This window comes from Micropterus salmoides, unplaced genomic scaffold, assembly GCF_014851395.1.
Source record: "Micropterus salmoides isolate LMB-PRFRI ecotype aquatic unplaced genomic scaffold, ASM1485139v1 Ms_hic_scaffold_10, whole genome shotgun sequence".
In the NCBI taxonomy this organism is placed as follows: Eukaryota; Metazoa; Chordata; class Actinopteri; order Centrarchiformes; family Centrarchidae; genus Micropterus; species Micropterus salmoides.
In genome coordinates, this window is record NW_024040041.1 from 28,854,143 (window position 1) to 28,872,980 (window position 18,838).

General features: G+C 40.7%; 1 pseudogene; it reads left to right on the top strand.

The window, feature by feature from the left end:
• The first annotated feature begins 988 nt into the window (after positions 1 to 988).
• On the top strand, positions 989 to 17,238 carry LOC119894532 (annotated as a pseudogene).
• The last annotated feature ends 1,600 nt before the right edge of the window (positions 17,239 to 18,838 follow it).

Below are 18,838 nucleotides of genomic sequence, written 5' to 3' on the forward strand. Positions count from 1 at the left end.
AAACAATAGAAGCTTCAGAGAACAACTTAAGTCATCTTCTGTTTTCAAAAAGTCTTCTTACTTTAAGGAAGAAAAATAAAATCTTCTTGAGGGCACAATACGAGACAGAATCAAAATCAGTGCTCCATCACAAGATTGTCTTATTATGCTGTTTTTTCTTATTCTTTTTCTTTTTAATGCCTTTAAAGTTAAATTAAAGCAGTTTGCATGGCCTTGTTTCTAATACAAATTAACTTGTCTTGCTTTGCTTGAGTGTATTTTTTATTTATTTTTGTTTGTTAAGCCTTGGGTTTGTGAAAGGTGCTATATAAATGGTATTATTATTATTATTTATGTGTGCATGCAGGTTGGTTTATGTATGTATGAAATGCATATGGAACATAGTATGTATTTTTTCCCCATGTATTCCTTGTAAAGCAATTTGTAATCTCTGGTTTTTGTACCACAAGTGCATTATTTTTATTATTATTTGTTGTCACTCATTTTCAACTCACACACATATTTGTTTTACTTCCATTATGAGTTTTACAAATAAATAAAAAAAATTGCGTTTGCACATTTTCAGTATTCTTCAAATGTAACTTCCTATGGTGTCACTGTACTCTATATATAATAACCTCAGTGCATCTTGTGCTTAATCCATGATCCGTCCTTATCCATGATGAGCAACAGGTTTGTGTAACTCTACCACTGCATGCCCATGTAAAGGAAGGAGGCTTCACCTCAAGGACAATGGTGAGGTATAAAAAGGGACAGTGCAAATATTCGTTCAGTGTGTAACCGCTATTGTGCAGTTTATTCTCTGTGTTTGCGTCTTTTCCTAAAACTTGTTTCCAACTTCAGTCTAGTTATAATCCCGAACTTCCTGGTGGACATACTGGTGCAGTAAAGGGGTGAGTATTCTGGGATTAAATTTCAAGCATTATCTTTGTAAAATAATTTCAAAGATGCTGATGGTGTTTTCTTTTGTCTTTAATCCAGGAGGAGAAAATGAGCACAGATGGGGAAATGTCAATCTTCGGGCCGGCTGCTCAGTACCTCCGCAAGTCTGAGAGGGAGAGGACGGAAGCTCAGTCCCGCCAGTTTGACAGCAAGACGGCATGCTTCGTCAGCGATGAGAAAGAACTGTATGTCAAGGCTGAGATCCAGGACAAGACGGATGGGAAAGTCACTGTCAAGACAGCGGATGACAGAGTGGGTGGACTGAAGGGTTATGCTGATAAATTGACCTTTTATTAGACACTCAACACAGACAGTGAATTTTCTGTTATATGGGATGTCTGAGTGGGACTTTATACTTGGGTAATGTGGGAGGATTTTATGCAGCTTCAGGGCGTTCGTCTGTAAAACCTGCAATAAAGAATCTGCAGAATTTTATTACTCTGGCTTTCAACAGACACATTTAATCTCCCCCGGAGCTCCAAATGCTGCTTCCACAATAGCAATAAGAAAATCTGAGTTCACATTATGTTTTTAAAGTTAATGAAGACAGTGAATATCTAGTTTTGGGTGGCCTTTGGAAACATTTATCTGACCTTTGTCTACTTTGTGACAGTGTGTTAAACTTTAAGCATCGCCTTCAGACATGTTTCTGTTTTCCAGACCTTAACCGTCAGGGAGGACCAAGTGTTTCCCATGAACCCTCCCAAGTTTGATAAGATTGAGGACATGGTGATGATGACGCACCTCCACGAGCCCGCAGTGTTGTTCAACCTTAAGGAGCGATATGCAGCATGGATGATCTACGTGAGTCTTTCAGCAAATATTACACCAATCACACAGACGCAGATTAAAACAGGGAGAGGCCTTAACTTAGAATCAGAATCAGAAATCAGAAATAATTTATTGATCCCTGAGGAGAAATTCCTGTGTCACAGTTGCACACATTTCACATCAAGGCATAGGAATAGAAATAATAATAGAAAGAAGGTAGATAAAGAAAAATATAAATATATGGGCATAAATATAAAAAATATAAAGGTGTGTGGACATTATTAAAGAAACGTAATGGAGAACAGTAACTAACTAAAGTAGTGAATAACTAACAGCAGAATTGCAGGATAGTATTGCACATTAATTACTGACAGATAATATTGCACAAAAACATGTTCAGTTGAATAATTAAGTGTCCATGTGTCAGGCACTTAGAGGGAGGAGTTACAGAGTTTGATGGTCACAGGCAGGAATGACTTCCTGTGGCGCTCTGTGGTGCATTTTGGGGGAATGAGTCTTGCACTGAAAGTGCTCCTGTGTTTGAGCAGCACATCATGGAGTGGGTGGGAGACCAAGATAACATGTAGCTTGGACAGCATCCTCCTCTCTGACACCACCAACAGAGAGTCCAGCTCCACCCCCATCACTGGCCTTGAGGATCAGTTTGTTGAGTCTGTTAGCGTCTGCTACCGTCAGCCTGCTGCCCCAGCATGCAACCGCAAACAGGATAGCACTGGACACCACAGACTCAAAAAACATCCTCAGCATCGTCCTGCAGATGTTGAAGGACCTCAACCTCAGCATAAAATAGAGACAGCTTTGGCCCTTCCTGTAGAGGGCTTGAGTGTTCTTGGCCCAGTCCAGTTTATTGTCCATGTGTATTTGTAATCCTCCACACTGACCCCCTGAATGGAAACAGGGGTCATTCTTTAAAATATGTGGAAAAACTGCCATCAGTATGAGATTATTCCACTTTCCAATGCAGTTCCAAAACTAAATGGGTTAAATAAAACAGGTTTCTTCACTTTGTGCTTTATTTTAAGAAATCTCTCTTGCTAAAATTGATATTGGTGAAATTTTAGAATACACTATAGAAAATGGGCTTAGACAAATACATAATGCTTCTACTGTCTCGTCAAAGAATAACACTTCACAATTTCACAATTGGATTGGATTAGACAAAATTGTTAAATGTTAAACTTGTTAAACTCCTGTCTTTTAAATTTCTTCACCTCAGATATTAAGTGAATTTTAATCCGGATCACACCATGGGCTTATTATGTGATTTTATGTAAAACAAAAATCCAAGACACTTTATTTTAACATGTTAGCATGCTAAAATTTGCTATTTGGCACTAAACACAGAGTGCAGCTAATGGGAATGTCATTAGTTTTGCAGGTATTTGAACGGATGATGGTGCCACATAAAACTTTGGGGATCACAAATGTCAGTAGGATTCATCTTCTGGGGAACATATGTGCCTGTGCTAAATGTCATAGCTATCCATCCAACAGTTGTTGAGATATTTGAGTCTGAAACAACAACTTGGACCGTTCGATCTGCTGCATAGCTAATTATTTATCGCTTTTCTTTTCCATGCAGACCTACTCTGGGCTGTTCTGTGTCACTGTGAACCCTTACAAATGGTTGCCGGTCTACAACCCAGAGGTGGTCCGGGCCTACAGAGGGAAGAAGAGGATGGAGGTTCCCCCTCATATCTTTGCCCTGTCTGATAATGCCTACCAGTTCATGCTCACTGGTATGTTAGCGGCCTAAAATCAACAACTGATTAAAAGCTTTCTTACCACGTAATCATGTCTCTTCTTTTGTGTCCTCAGATCGTGAGAATCAGTCTATACTTATCACGTACGTCTAGCTGAGACTTTGTTCATATATTGGTAGACTACAGGTGGATAAAACTGTCAAAAAATATTGAATTTTTTTGTTTTTGCTTAGTGGAGAATCCGGTGCAGGCAAGACTGTCAACACTAAACGTGTCATTCAGTATTTTGCGACAATCGCTGTGTCTGCTGAGAAGAAAAAGGAGACAAATAATAAAATGAAGGTGAGCTCTTAAAGCCTCTTGACAGGCTGTGCTGCTGGTGGTCGGTTACTGTTTTTCAGAGAGAGAGGAGTGGGCGTTCAGATTTACATGTGTGCTTTTCAACAGGGGACTCTGGAGGATCAAATCATCCAAGCCAACCCTCTGCTGGAAGCTTTTGGGAATGCCAAGACTATGAGGAACGACAACTCCTCTCGCTTTGTGAGTCAGCAGGAGAGACTTCAGTTTGATTTGATTTACCAAAAATTTGCTGAACACAGAGAGTAAGATGTTGCTGTTTTGTTGAATAGGGAAAATTCATTCGAATACACTTTGGCACAACTGGTAAACTGGCATCTGCAGATATTGAAACATGTAAGTTTTACACATTTTATAGGCTGCAGAAAATTGATAAATTAAGTTGCCAGAAAATAAAATGATTTATTTTTCCTTTTCTTTCTTAAAGATCTGCTAGAGAAATCAAGAGTGACATTTCAGCTGACAGCTGAGAGGAGTTATCATATTTTCTATCAGCTTACTTGCAACAAGAAGCCTGACCTGATTGGTAATCTTTTGCCTTACTTACTCTTGTCATTGTTCATTTTTACTCAGACAGAGACATTCACACAAAGAGATTTAAGCTTGATTCCTTTCCCTTCAGATCTACTCTCATCACCACCAACCCCTATGACTTCGCCTTCATCAGTCAAGGAGAAATCAGTGTCAAAAGCATAAATGACTCTGAGGAGTTAATCGCTACAGATGTGAGTCGACTCGGTTAAAGCGCAAAAAACTCGCCCTGTCTTTTCATTTACTTTATTTCTGAATCGCACTTTTTCGGACACAGGAGGCTTTAGATATTCTGGGTTTCTCCGGTGAAGAGAAAATGTCCATCTACAAGCTGACTGGAGCTGTGATGCATTATGGGAACATGAAGTTCAAGCAGAAGCAGCGGGAGGAGCAGGCGGAGCCAGATGGCACCGAGGGTGAGGATCATCCCTCCAAATTAATAGTGTCGGTGCAAGTAAAGGAAGCAAGACACAAAAAATACATCCAAGATATTCTTTGTTGTCCTTTAAGATTTAAGTTGTTGTTTTTTGCAGAAGCTGATAAAGCAGCATATCTGATGGGCCTGAACTCTGCCGATCTGCTGAAAAGCCTCTGTTATCCCAGAGTAAAAGTTGGAAATGAATATGTTACCAAGGGACAAAATGTGCAGCAGGTGAGACTATGAATCAAATGATCATTGTGTTGTTATCGACCGCGCTGTTGTTTTTCCATAACATCCTCACAGTTCATATTCTGTTCTGTATATTGATGAGAAAACATCAGGATGTCTGTCTTTAACTTTCCTTCTTTCCAGGTGTACAACTCCATAGGTGCCCTTGCAAAATCCGTCTATGAGAAGATGTTTTTGTGGATGGTCGTACGGATCAACCAGCAGCTGGATACAAAACAATCCAGACAACATTTCATTGGCGTTCTCGATATCGCTGGCTTTGAAATCTTTGATGTGGGTGTTCTTCAGTTTGTATATTGCATTTTTTCCCCTCCAGAGGTTCAACTGAATCATGTGTGTTTATTCAAATTTGGTCTGTACGATTTGTCTATAGTACAACAGCATGGAGCAACTCTGCATTAATTTCACCAATGAGAAGCTGCAACAGTTTTTCAACCACCACATGTTTGTATTGGAGCAAGAAGAATACAAGAAAGAGGGAATTGAGTGGGAGTTCATTGATTTTGGTATGGACTTGGCAGCCTGCATTGAGCTCATTGAAAAGGTAGTGTATACTGAGTCATTAAAATATTAGCCTACCGTAAACCTAATAATAGCCCAGGCTTTCATTTGCTTCTATCACTGAACTGCCTTTATTTAGGACAGGCCTTTAATCCCTTTTGCACAAAACCCTTGCTTAGCTAAAATGGGAAATAGGCTCATACCAAACTGTTTATTTTAACCAGTATGAACATTAGGCCCACTTCTATAAAAATTAGGCTTTTTAAAATTTCTCTTTTTTACAATACCTGCAAATCTAAATTCATTTGTGGGTAATCTAACCAATCGAACAATGTGTATCATGTCCATGTTGATAAAACTTAAGATTTATATTTATATGTGCAATCTAAGCAGGTTAGAGTAGCTCAATCAGGTGACCTGCTGGGCTTTCATGCATCCAGAGAACTACTATAAAAACCAAATCAGGCGTCTAATTGAGACCTGCGTTTATATGACAAAACATGTAGCCACACTAGGCCTGTAAAAGGTGCCTAATTGGGACTTAATTTAAGTTTTTCATTAAATAGAATTAAAATTAATAAGAATGGTTTGTTCCCTAGCCAATGGGGATCTTCTCCATCCTCGAGGAGGAGTGCATGTTCCCAAAATCAACAGACGCTTCTTTCAAGAATAAACTGTATGACCAACATCTTGGAAAGAACAACTGTTTCTTGAAGCCCAAAACAGTCAAAGGCAAGCCGGAGGCTCACTTCACTCTGATGCACTACGCCGGCACTGTGGACTACAATATCAGCGGCTGGCTGGAGAAGAACAAAGACCCGCTGAGCGAGTCTGTGGTGCAGCTTTACCAGAAGTCATCAGTAAAAATATTGGCGATGTTGTATGCAAGCTTTTCTGCATCAGATGGTAAGTTGCATAATTGTGTAAATGCAGAAATATAAAGTAAATATGTTGGTTTGCAGAAGGATAGTACTTCAAAGCTATCAAAGTGCTACTGTTACTGTACGTTATAAATGTGTCATTACTGCAGAGGCAGCTGCAGGAGGAACCAAAAAAAGGATCCAAGAAGAAGGGAGCATCTTTCCAAACAGTGTCTGCACTGTTCAGGGTAAGATCCTAATTGGAGCCGCCCTAGACTTTTTTGTAAATATACGTTACATTGACATCAGAAGAAGATTTTCTGAAACCATAACATTTATAAGACTTGAAGATTGCGAATCTTTAAACTGTAACAAAAAAACAGACTCTACAGCCATGTTATTAGCTTGGTGTGGCACAGTGCTTCAAGATAAATACTAACGTCAATATGCTAAAATGCTGATTATAACAATGCTAACACGCTGATGTTTAGCAGGTATAATGGTTACCATATTAGTTTAGCATATTAGCATGCTAACAGTTGCACTAAGCATAAAGTACAGCTGAGTCTGATGGGAAGTTATGCATTTTGAAGTATTGGACGAATTTAATTGATCAAACCAAATTTAAAGGCAATGCAACCAAGAGTCTATAAGATATTTTAGTCTGGACCAAAGTGGTGGAACGGCTGACAGACATTGCCACCCACAAAGGCTGAGTTGGACATAAATGTCTGAACCACGTTTCCTGGGACTGGGAATCCATCCAAAAGGGTTAAATGGCTGAAAACGGCAGTAAAAACTCAATTTTAACTAAAATTATAATCTCTGCCCTGAAACTGAAAAAATAAAAACATTTCCAGTTACATTGTATGAGAGAACTCAAAGTTTCATATGTGCACGCTCTAAATGTTAAATATCTTTTTGTTATTTCGCACTTTGCCTTTCTGTCAAAATGCAAACATGTTTAAATATTAGAAACAAAACTAGCAACAAACACTGTTCACACTAAACATCATGTATGATTGTACATTTTCTTACAGGAGAATCTCGGGAAGCTCATGACTAATCTGAGAACCACTCATCCTCACTTTGTGCGTTGCTTGATACCAAATGAGACCAAAACACCAGGTAGGTTTGATAATCCTCTCATTATAACGTAAATGTATAAACTATAACACTACGTAGATAAAACAGATTATTGCCTTCATCATAGGTGCTATGGAAAACCAACTGGTTATCCACCAACTACGCTGCAATGGCGTGCTGGAGGGCATCCGGATCTGTAGGAAAGGATTTCCAAGCAGAATCCTCTACGGGGACTTCAAGCAGAGGTAAATAAAGCTTCACTTTTTTTTCACAGTTTCATACGAAATTTATTTTATAAATATATGTGTTTGGTGCCATTCTCAGACTTATTATTCCTCCTGTAGATACAGGATTCTTAATGCCAGTGCTGTTCCAGAGGGACAGTTTATGGATAACAAAAAAGCTGCAGAGAAACTTCTGGGCTCAATCGACGTGGATCACACACAGTACAAGTTTGGACACACTAAGGTTTTTATTTGTTATATTGTTGGTTAAATTGTAAAGATATTAATGAGCTATTCAGATAAATAATTGGCTTTTATTTCAGGTATTTTTTAAAGCTGGTCTGCTGGGGGCTTTGGAGGAATTGAGGGATGAGCGCTTAGCCCAGGTTGTGGCGTCCACTCAGGCTCTGTGTCGTGCCTACCTCGTTCGGGTGGAGTACCTGAAGATGGTAGCCAGAAAGTAAAGATATTTACTGCTTTAAAACTGCAACTTTATATGTTAGAGAATTCCTAAGTGTGAACAATGATAGCTTCAGTCCTGATGCAGATCTGTGCTGCATCACAATGTTAAAATAACATAGCTTTAACCAAAATGAAGAGATGTTGGATAGAAAAAAAAAGAAACACAGAAATCTGAAACACTATGGGGTGTCTCGGAAAATGTTTATCAGTAATGTAAAAGTGTTTTAATTGGCTTACAAAATCCAAGATCTCAGAATTTATAATTTCCTGTTGCTTGATGAACAAACAAAACTGTAGAATTTTATTTGGACAAATAGGAAAGAGACTGAGATGCACTTCTCTGCTGCTTCTCAGATTTGTGGTTGAGCACAACATGAAGTTTTGTGTAAAAACAAAAATTTGTGCCACAGAGGATGAAATGAACTTATCCAAGTTTTACTCTGACAGGGAGGCAATCTACACTATCCAGTATAACTTTCGTTCTTTCATGAACGTAAAACATTGGCCGTGGATGAAGCTGTATTTTAAGCTCAAACCTCTCCTGAAGAGCGCTGAAGCTGAGAAGGAAATGGCCCAGATGAAGGTGGATTTCATAAAGCTCAAAGAAGATCTGGGCAAATCAGAAAACCGGCGGAGGGAACTTGAAGAGAAAATGGTGTCCATCGTACAAGAGAAGAATGATCTCCTCCTCCAGGTCCAGACGGTAAGTTGCAACACAGACAGAGTTAATAGAAGGTCACGTGCTTGGCATGAAAATAAGTACTAGTTTAACTCTAATATGGTGCACGTACTTGACATCAGGAGGCAGACAACCTCCAGGATGCGGAGGAGAGATGCGAAGGACTCATCAAAAGCAAGATCAGCTTGAAGCCAAGCTGAAGGAGGTGACAGAGAGACTGGAAGATGAGGAGGAGGTCAACGCTGAGCTGACTGCCAAGAAGAGAAAGCTTGAGGATGAGTGTTCTGAACTGAAGAGGGACATCGACGACTTGGAGCTCACCTTAGCCAAAGTGGAGAAGGAGAAACATGCTGTAGAAAACAAGGTAAAATTATGTACACATGCAGCTTACTGTTGCTGTATCGTCGTGTTTAAGGAAGGAAGAACTGGACTATTGTTTTTTTATTATGGCTTTAGGTTAAAAACCTGACTGAAGAAATCATGACCCAAGATGAAAATATCACCAAACTGTCGAAAGAGAAGAAAGCCCTACAGGAGGCTCATCAGCAAACACTGGAAGACCTGCAGTCAGAAGAGGACAAAATAAACGCTCTGACCAAAGCTAAAACCAAACTAGAGCAGCATGTAGATGAGGTGAGTTACTTCACAGAGAGGAGATGCTGAAAATTGTATATTGCTATTGTTGAGATGCATGTAATTACAGTATGTGGGATTTTAGCTGGAAGGTTCGCTGGAACACGAGAAGAAGGTCCGTATGGATCTGGAGAGAGCCAAGAGGAAGCTGGAAGCGGATCTAAAACTTGCTCAGGAGTCAATAATGGATCTAGAGAACGAGAAGCAGCAGCTGGATGAAAAGCTAAAAAAGTAAGTTCTCTCTGAAAAAGCTGTTTTCTTGTTTTTTTTTAATAAATCAATTGTATGGTGGTCTGCATTGGTGAAAGTACATAGTGTGTCTATAGATTGGCAAAGTTGATTAGTTTGTCACAGCTTTTCAGGCTGCTCTTGCCTTTTTCTGGCAATGCCAATAAATTTGGTTTAAAATGGAACTAATAACAAATCTTTAATGTTGGAAAGTTACAGATTTGTAGCTTTAAAGCTGCACTAATCGATAAAACTGGAAGAAATGGGTGCCCTGATAAACAAACGCTTAAGGAGCATGTCATATCTCCCTTTGTTTTCTGTCAAATAAAGGCAAACATGCAGAAAAAAACAATGGAAGGAATGACTAATGTGAAAGTAGTTGCTTGTAGTGACAAACCTGAAGTTTTACTGTCTTTTAGCTCATTGTTTTGTTTTTTACGACCTGTAATTTTATTGTTTTCTGGTTCAGTCTCACTGTTCTCATCAGCCCTGTTTCCAGCTGCTGTACACTATCTGCTCAGCACCAAACTGCAGACAGACAAAGTTTGCAACTAGCTGGCGAACATAGCGAAGCATTTAGCAGCTAAAGAGCGTTTTATTCAGGAGTTTGTGGAGCAAAATAGAGCTAAAGGGAGAGTTCATGATGCACTAACATCAACCAGGTTGCTAGAAAAACGACTTCAAATGAATGCTAATGCTCTGTGTGTGTGCTGGATGTGAAAATAAGTTTTTGCTAACTTGCCCTTCATAACAACCTTATAATGTGATAATATGTCAGTGTTTACAGCTTGTTGTGCTGCCCCCAATGGCCAAAAATAACAGAATGCAGATGTGAACGTCCTTGTATAGAGATCTTAAGTCCTGCTCCACTTCCATTACATTCTACCAACTACCTATACTTGCTCAGAGAAATAGACATCTTTTTCACCTGTTTCATGACTCAGCCTTTTGGACAGAACCTTCCAGTGGGAATAAACATTTTATGACTGATTAAAGTGCAACTCTCTTGATGATGTCTTGGTTTATCGGCTCTCACCCGTCCTATTTGACAATGCCAATAAAGTAAATTTAAGACAGAGCCAGCACACTGGAAGTAACAGATTTCTCAGCATGTCTATAAGCGTCAAAATGAACAACATTAATACTGCATCTCACTTTGCTAGCTGATTTGTTTTTTAATTTGGATGGATTAAAATAAACAGCGAGCTTCATTTTACAGGAAAGACTTTGAGTTGTCACAGCTGCAGACGAAGATAGAAGATGAACAAGCTCTTGGTGCTCAGCTGCAGAAGAAAATAAAAGAGCTCCAGGTGAAGATTTTAATCACTGGCTTGGGTTTGAGGTTATATTACAAAGTTAAATCACTTCAGTTGCAGAATTACATCATCTCTCATCTGCAGGCCCGAACTGAGGAGTTGGAGGAGGAAATCGAGGCTGAGCGCTCGGCGCGAGCCAAAGTGGAGAAGCAGAGGTCCGATCTGTCCAGGGAGCTGGAGGAGATCAGCGAGAGGCTGGAGGAGGCCGGAGGAGCCACCGCTGCTCAGGCTGAGCTCAACAAGAAGCGGGAAGCCGAGTTCCTCAAACTACGCAGAGAGCTGGAGGAGTGTTCGCTGCAGAACGAGGCCACGTCTGCTTCTCTGCGCAAGAAACATGCAGACAGTGTGGCTGAGCTGGGAGAACAGCTGGATAACATCCAGAGGGTCAGACAGAAACTGGAGAAGGAGAAGAGCGAGTTGAGGCTGGAGATGGACGACTTATCGGGCAATATGGAAACCATGGCCAAAGCAAAGGTTGGTTATCAAACACTTCATGATGTGTTCAGTTCCATGTAAAGACATAATAAGTGCGTGTTTTCCTTTTTTGAATTTCAAGGTTAATTTAGAGAAATTGTGCCGTTCCCTCGAAGATCAACTGAATGAGGCAAAAACCAAAGAGGAGGAGCATCAGAGGCTAATAAACGACCTTTCAAGTCAGAAAGCTCGGCTGCAGACAGAAAATGGTGAGATATATTACATTTATTAATTTAGCTGACGCTTTTTATCCAAAGCAACATGCAGTTGCTACACATGTCAGAGGTCGCACACGTCAGGAGCAACTAGGGGTTAAGTGTCTTGCTCAGGACACAATGGTAGATGTGTCACAGTGGGAATCGCACCAGGGTCTCTCACACCAAGGCATGTGTCTATCCACTGCTCCATCGCCACCCACAACATTTCAACGTATCTGTGCGATCAAGCCAGTCACATACCTAATTTGTTTTTACACTCTTTATCCAGCTGAAATGTCTCGCCAGCTTGAAGAAAAAGAAACCTTTATGTCACAGCTAACTCGGGGAAAGCAAGCCTTCATTCAGCAGATTGAGGAGCTGAAAAGACTTCATGACGAGGAGGTTAAGGTGAAGTCTGACAAAGAGCCAATCACAATGAGGTGTTTTAAAGTGTGAGGTTGTAGCTAAGTGTTCATGCTGATTTGGTAATTTCTTTGAAGGCAAAAAACGCCTTGGCTCACGGTTTGCAATCGGCTCGACACGACTGCGAGCTGTTGAGAGAGCAATACGACGAGGAACAGGAGGCCAAAGCTGAGCTGCACCGCTGCCTGTCCAAGACAAACAGCGAGGTTGCTCAGTGGAGAGCCAAATACGAGACCGATGCCATCCAACGCACCGAAGAGCTCGAGGAGGCGAAGTAAGAAAAATCTCCACACCAGTTCAAAACAGGATATATTCTCATGAGATCTTACGACATCTGTTCTCCCGCAGGAAGAAGCTGGCGCTGCGGCTGCAGGAAGCAGAAGAAGCTGTGGAGGCCGTCAACTCCAAGTGTTCCTCTCTTGAGAAGACAAAACAGAGGCTGCAAGGAGAGGTGGAGGACTTAATGATGGATGTTGAGAGGTCAAATGCTGCTGCTGCTGCCTTGGACAAGAAGCAGAGACATTTTGATAAGGTCTGGATTTCGAGACTTCCTAAAATGTCATATAAATGCATATTAATGTAATTAATTGAGATGATAATGATCAAACAACACAGGAAATGTGATCTCAAGGAAGCAACTAAACATGGTAAATGCTAAAAGTATGTGCTGCAAGGTGAACTTTACACCTGGGCAGTGAAGTCTAGTAGCGTGAAAGATACGGCTGTGCCATTAATATGCGAGTGTGTGTATGAAGTTCCTCTCTAATGAGCAGTGGGCACATTGCATGGCAGTGACTGCCATCAGTGTATGAATGTGTGTGAATGGGTGAATGTTTACTTGTAGTGTAAAGCGATTTGAGTGGTCTGACGACTAAAGAGGCGCTATACAAGTACAGTCAATTCAGTTAAACTATTGTTGGTGAGAACCGAAGAGGCAACAATGAGCCTGATACAAGCTGGAAAACAAACAAGGCGCATAGGGGTGAGATTCAAGATTTTTACAAGAGGCAAATGCATTGGTAACGCACGACAGTACCAAGTACAAGCCAAAACCATTTTTACTGTAATTAAAATTTGAACACAAAGCTGTCAAAAGAAGGTCTGTATACCAGAGACATGAAGTTCAGCAGCTATCAAACTTTTAAAAGAGTAACAGTAGTTTGTTTTGAATATTCATCTGTAATAATGCTTTCTGTAGGTTTTGGCTGAGTGGAAGCAGAAATATGAGGAAGGTCAGTCAGAGCTGGAGTCAGCTATAAAAGAGGTGCGTTGTTTGGGCACTGAGAACTTCAAGATGAAGAATGCCTTTGAAGAATCCCTGGAACAACTAGAGACGCTCAAACGGGAAAATAAAAACCTACAACGTATGTTAGCGCCCTCCTTTGCATCTAATGCTGTGCACAGCCAGTTTTGTTACAGAGAAATGACAGAAACACATCGTGCTTCCTTTTCCAGAGGAAATAATGGATCTGACTGAGCAGTTGGGAGAGTCGGGAAAAAACATCCATGAGCTTGAGAAATCAAAGAAACAGGCTGAACAAGAGAAGCTGGAGGCCCAGACCGCTCTGGATGAGGCAGAGGTAAGCTTAATCTAATTCATATATGTTTAAACATCTCTGGTCAATATGACTGAATTTCACATCTGTACTCAGGCCTCCCTGGAGCACGAAGAATCCAAGATTCTGAGAGTCCAGCTGGAGTTGAACCAGGTGAAATCAGAGGTGGACAAGAAGATCGCCGAGAAGGACGAAGAGATCGAACAACTGAAGAGAAACAGCCAACGAGTCATCGACACGATGCAAAGTAATTTGGACGCTGAGGTCCGGAGCAGGAACGACGCCCTAAGAGTGAAGAAAAAGATGGAGGGGGACCTCAACGAGATGGAGATCCAGCTGAGCCACGCTAACAGGCAGGCGGCCGAGTCCCAGAAACAACTGAGGAACATACAAGTTCAGCTGAAGGTGAGACACGTAACAGAGAGACACGTAAAGACCGAATGTTTGCTTTGTTAACAGTTTTCATTCTACCGGACAGGAAGTTCAGATTCACCTCGACGACGCTCTGAGAAGCAACGAGGACGTGAAAGAGCAGGTTGCCATCACTGAGCGCAGAAGTAACCTCATGCAGGCTGAAATGGAGGAGATCAGAGCGGCTCTGGAGCAGACTGAGAGGAGCCGCAAGATGGCAGAGCAGGAACTGCTGGACACCAGCGAGAGAGTGCAGCTGCTTCACTCACAGGTTCAAATCTACCTGTATTTTATCATCAGTATTCACTTTGGAGGCAGCCTGATAGATTTCCTCTTTTGATTAAAGATTAAATGCGGCTATAATCAATATTTTTGCATATTTTGGTTCACTCTCAATGCACAATTTAACAACATTTAGCAGGTAAAGAGCCGGATATTTTCCTCAGGAGTTGATGCAGACCAAAAACAGAGCTGAAAGATTTTTTAATTTACATTAATTAGATGGGCCCTATTTAAAGTATCTATAATGCATGGTCTAAAGTGAATGGAGCAAGTGCCTTTAGGGTGTGGCCAACAACTTTTGTTTGGTAACAAGGCATAAAGGGGTTGTGTTTTGTGTCACGAGGTGCAAGATATGTGTAAGTGTCCAAATTGTCTGTAAATCATGTCAGCCGACTCAAAAATACATCTGTCTAAAACTGATTGGTGGCCTTTCTTACAGTAATTGCACTAAGGTATGATGCAACATTTATTTAGAGTTATTTTATTTAACAACATTTGCTGTATGTTAAAGTTATATTTTAGTATTATGTCATTATATAATATTTCTTATAGAATACCAGCCTGCTCAACAGTCGGAAGAAGTTGGAGGCTGATCTTTCTCATATTCAGTGTGAGGTGGATGACAGCGTTCAAGCAGCCAGGAACGCTGAGGAGAAAGCCAAGAAGGCCATCACTGATGTAAGTGTTTGTGTCTGGATTTTGTTTAACAAAACTGCAAAGGTAGTGACTACTTTACTAAATTTTTCAGGCTGCCATGATGGCTGAGGAGCTGAAGAAAGAGCAGGACACCAGCGCTCACCTGGAGAGGATGAAGAAGAACCTGGAGGTGACGGTGAAAGACCTGCAGCAGCGTCTCGACGAGGCTGAGAACCTGGCCATGAAGGGTGGAAAGAAGCAACTCCAAAAACTGGAAGCAAGGGTAACGAATTGTTCCTCAATTACCAATAACCTCTGCTGGATTAATTGTGATTCTGTAAAACTGCTACTTTATTGAGCCAGGAAATTGAGTTATTGAAAGTGTGTCATGCAAAGATTTGCCAACACTGCTTTAAAATTGTGGGCGAGAATAATTAAGTCTCCTTTCATGCGGCCCATCGATCTCACAGGCGAGGATGACCAGAGCTGTTTTTTTCTATACAATCAATTGAAGAAATGTCCGCTGTATGTCTTTCAAAAAACAAACTGCTCTTTTACAGGTGCGAGAGCTGGAGAATGAGCTTGAAGCAGAACAAAGACACGGGTCAGACGCCGTGAAAGGGGTTCGCAAACTTGAGCGCAGGATTAAAGAGCTCACTTATCAGGTAAAATACCAAATAAGGTGAAAATACTACTACTAAAGTCAAGGGCCACTTCTACTACAAGTCCTGCTTTCAGAACTTAAAGGTATGTACAGTAAGTATTATCATAAAAATGTGCTTTATCAAAAGTATCAAAAGGAGACGTACTCTGCAGTAAAATGTTCCCTGTCAGTGTTTTAATATTATATCTGATGTTTCTGGACTAATATTACTCCTGCATTAATGTGTATGTTGCATTTTACGGCTGTAGATGTTTAAGGTTGAGCTCATTTTAACTACCTTATATGCTGTTGGGTAGTTTAATCTGCAGCAATGCATCATATTGTATAAAATCATCATATGTCAAACTTCCACTTTTAAGGGACTCAGAACAACACTGCTGTTTTCAGCTGTGTGACGATGTATTTTCCAGCTGATCCAAGGGGAGTCTAAATAGTTTATGTAGCTTAAGAAGAAGGAGAATTTTCAGAGAAATTCAAATTCACCACATGTGGGGGTCATGGTTTTTACTGGACATAGAGGGTATGAAAAATTGAAATCTGAAAAGTAACTACATCTGTCAGAGTTACCTCTGAGATTGTAGCAGGGTAGAAGTATAAAGTTGCATAAAGTGGAACTACTCGATTAAAGTAGTATTACAAATTTGTACTTAACACTTTATCTTTTGTAGATTTTCCATTAAACATGAACAATACCAAAAAAGAATTCCAAAAAAAATTAAAGAAAAAAGCATGATAGGTCTGGGTTGCCGTGTTATCTACTCATTCCTGTCACATGTTTAAATAGTCCTTGACTTGTTTTGTCGCTGACATGTAATCAGAGTCCATTTCTCCCATTTTTCCTGACATCGTCCGTCTTGAGGTATTATCCTATGAGCTAAATGTACCATTTCATGAAATACATTAACTATTTTCAGCCATTCATCATGTGGTCCTGCCTTAAGCAATCTCTTTGTAATGGCCTTCTCACAGGCTGCCAGCATGATTTCAAATCTATCTATCTTGTGTCCTGTTATTGAATATCAGTCTGATGAGGACAAGAAAAACATGATGAGGCTGCAGGAGCTGGTGGACAAACTCCAGCTGAAGGTCAAAGCGTACAAGAGGCAGGCTGAAGAAGCGGTAAGTGACTTCTTAGGTCAACCTCGAGAGTGAAACACTGGTCAACCTTACATTTGGAGCTTTTTATTAATCAGCTATTTGCCGTCTGACAGGAGGAGCAAGCCAACACTCATCTGACTAAGCTGAGGAAGGTGCAGCACGAGCTGGAGGAGGCTGAGGAGCGTGCCGACATCGCCGAGTCCCAGATCAATAAGATGAAAGTCAAGAGTCGTGACATGGGCAAGGTGAGTTGGTCAGCTTCTGGTAACAAACTGCATCTTATTAATGCTGATGAAGTCTCTCTCATTTTCCTCATTTACAGGCAAAAGACAGCAGGGAGTAGTCTTTGGCTGCCATGGAGATGTCTGCTGTGTCTCTGAAGCTGAGCTATACTACATACTCCTAACAGAATATGTATTTACTTTCTAATATACAGCCATATCATATATATAATTTTTATGTAATCACGATAATATTTAAAGGTACAGTGTGTAAGAGTTAGTGGCATCTAGTGGCGAGGGTTGTGAATTGCAACCAACTGTCCAGTCTACCACTGCCCCCTAACCTTTCAAATGCTGTTTTTCCATTACCGGTACCAGCTCAACTCGCCTCGCTTCAGCTCTACTCGACTCGGTTTGGCCGTGCTCCGTTTTCCATGGTAGATAGTACCCAGAGATAGTACCCAGAGATAGTACCCCTCAATGTCGTCATAGCGATGCCACACACAACTGCCGCAATGTAATTTTCAATGCGACACACACACACCAGTGAAGCCAAATACAGCTGTCTCTTGCTTTAAGTAAAAAAGTTTCAACATTACTCAGAATGTAACGACAGATAAGTGGTATGAAAACCTTCCAGCTGTGTTTTCCTCTGCCATTATTGCTGCAGTGGTCTGTGTGACGGTGGGACCAGAGGACCCTAGAGCAGGCGGCTGGCCGGCCTCACAAGCTCCTCCTCCGGGTTGGCGCAGGCTTCCCCCGCCGCTACTTTCAAGCACATTTTAGTTCCGCCGTCACTTTTCGTAAAACTGTCAATATTTGAAATCACAGTTGATTTCTCACCTGAAAACTTCTCAGAAGTGGATTTAGTGATGAAATAACATGTAAATTGTAAAATATAAAACTTTCTGTTGCTGGTGAGGGGAGGCGAGCTGGTACCGTGCAGTGGAAAAGGGGCTAAAGCGCGTAGGACAGTTATGGTGGCTGACACAGCACAAAAGGTGTCTATTCTGTGACAGCATTGAGTGGCCCGTCAAGAAATTAGGTTTCTTTAGGTAGATATATTAAGAAATTATATTTACTTAATTATTCAGTAAAACCATGTGTTACATTGTCACTGTTTCTGGACCACTGTCCATTATAAACCACACATTAGATAAAGTTTATACAAACATTGACAAGGGAAAAATGTTAATTCTCTCTGTGATTATGGACCCTCGCCAAAACTGCCCGCCTGTACGAGACATACAGACGCTGAAGGTACCTTTGGCTAACTAAGTTTTGTCACTTTTTCTGAAACATTGGTATTGGACGCACTGAGATGAGAACGGTCTGGGTCGCCATGATAGCAACTACTCAGTCACAAGATAGCCCCGCCCTAAAACATACCCTGCTTTATCGTCTATTTTCCTCTAAATGGGACCATAATTTACTAAATAAACATCATGCTGTGTTGAAGAAGACTTGAAAGACTTGAGGTAATAAATCAAGTGAGACGTAGGGTCATGTTCTTATTAAGTCCAATTAAGACTTCTGCAACCAGTACAGTCGCCCCCAGCTGGCCGTTGGAAAGAATGCAGGTTTAAGGCACTTCCACATTGGCTTCACTTTTCAGACCCAGAGGTTTCCGCTTACATCGTACAGAGTGACTTTAAATATGTTGGATGCAAAATGTTGATTAGCATCAGGAATTGTTTGCATTGTGATAGTGGATGTATGTTGCCTTCATTTCAATAAAATATCTAAACATAATCCCACTACTTGATTGATTGAATCTAGAGAAAGCCATATTAACCATTATTAATATCGTTGTTGTTATTTATTTATTTATTTATTTAATGTCTATGGAATGGAAGAGCAGATCTTGTCCCCACAGATCCTAGATCCTGTTT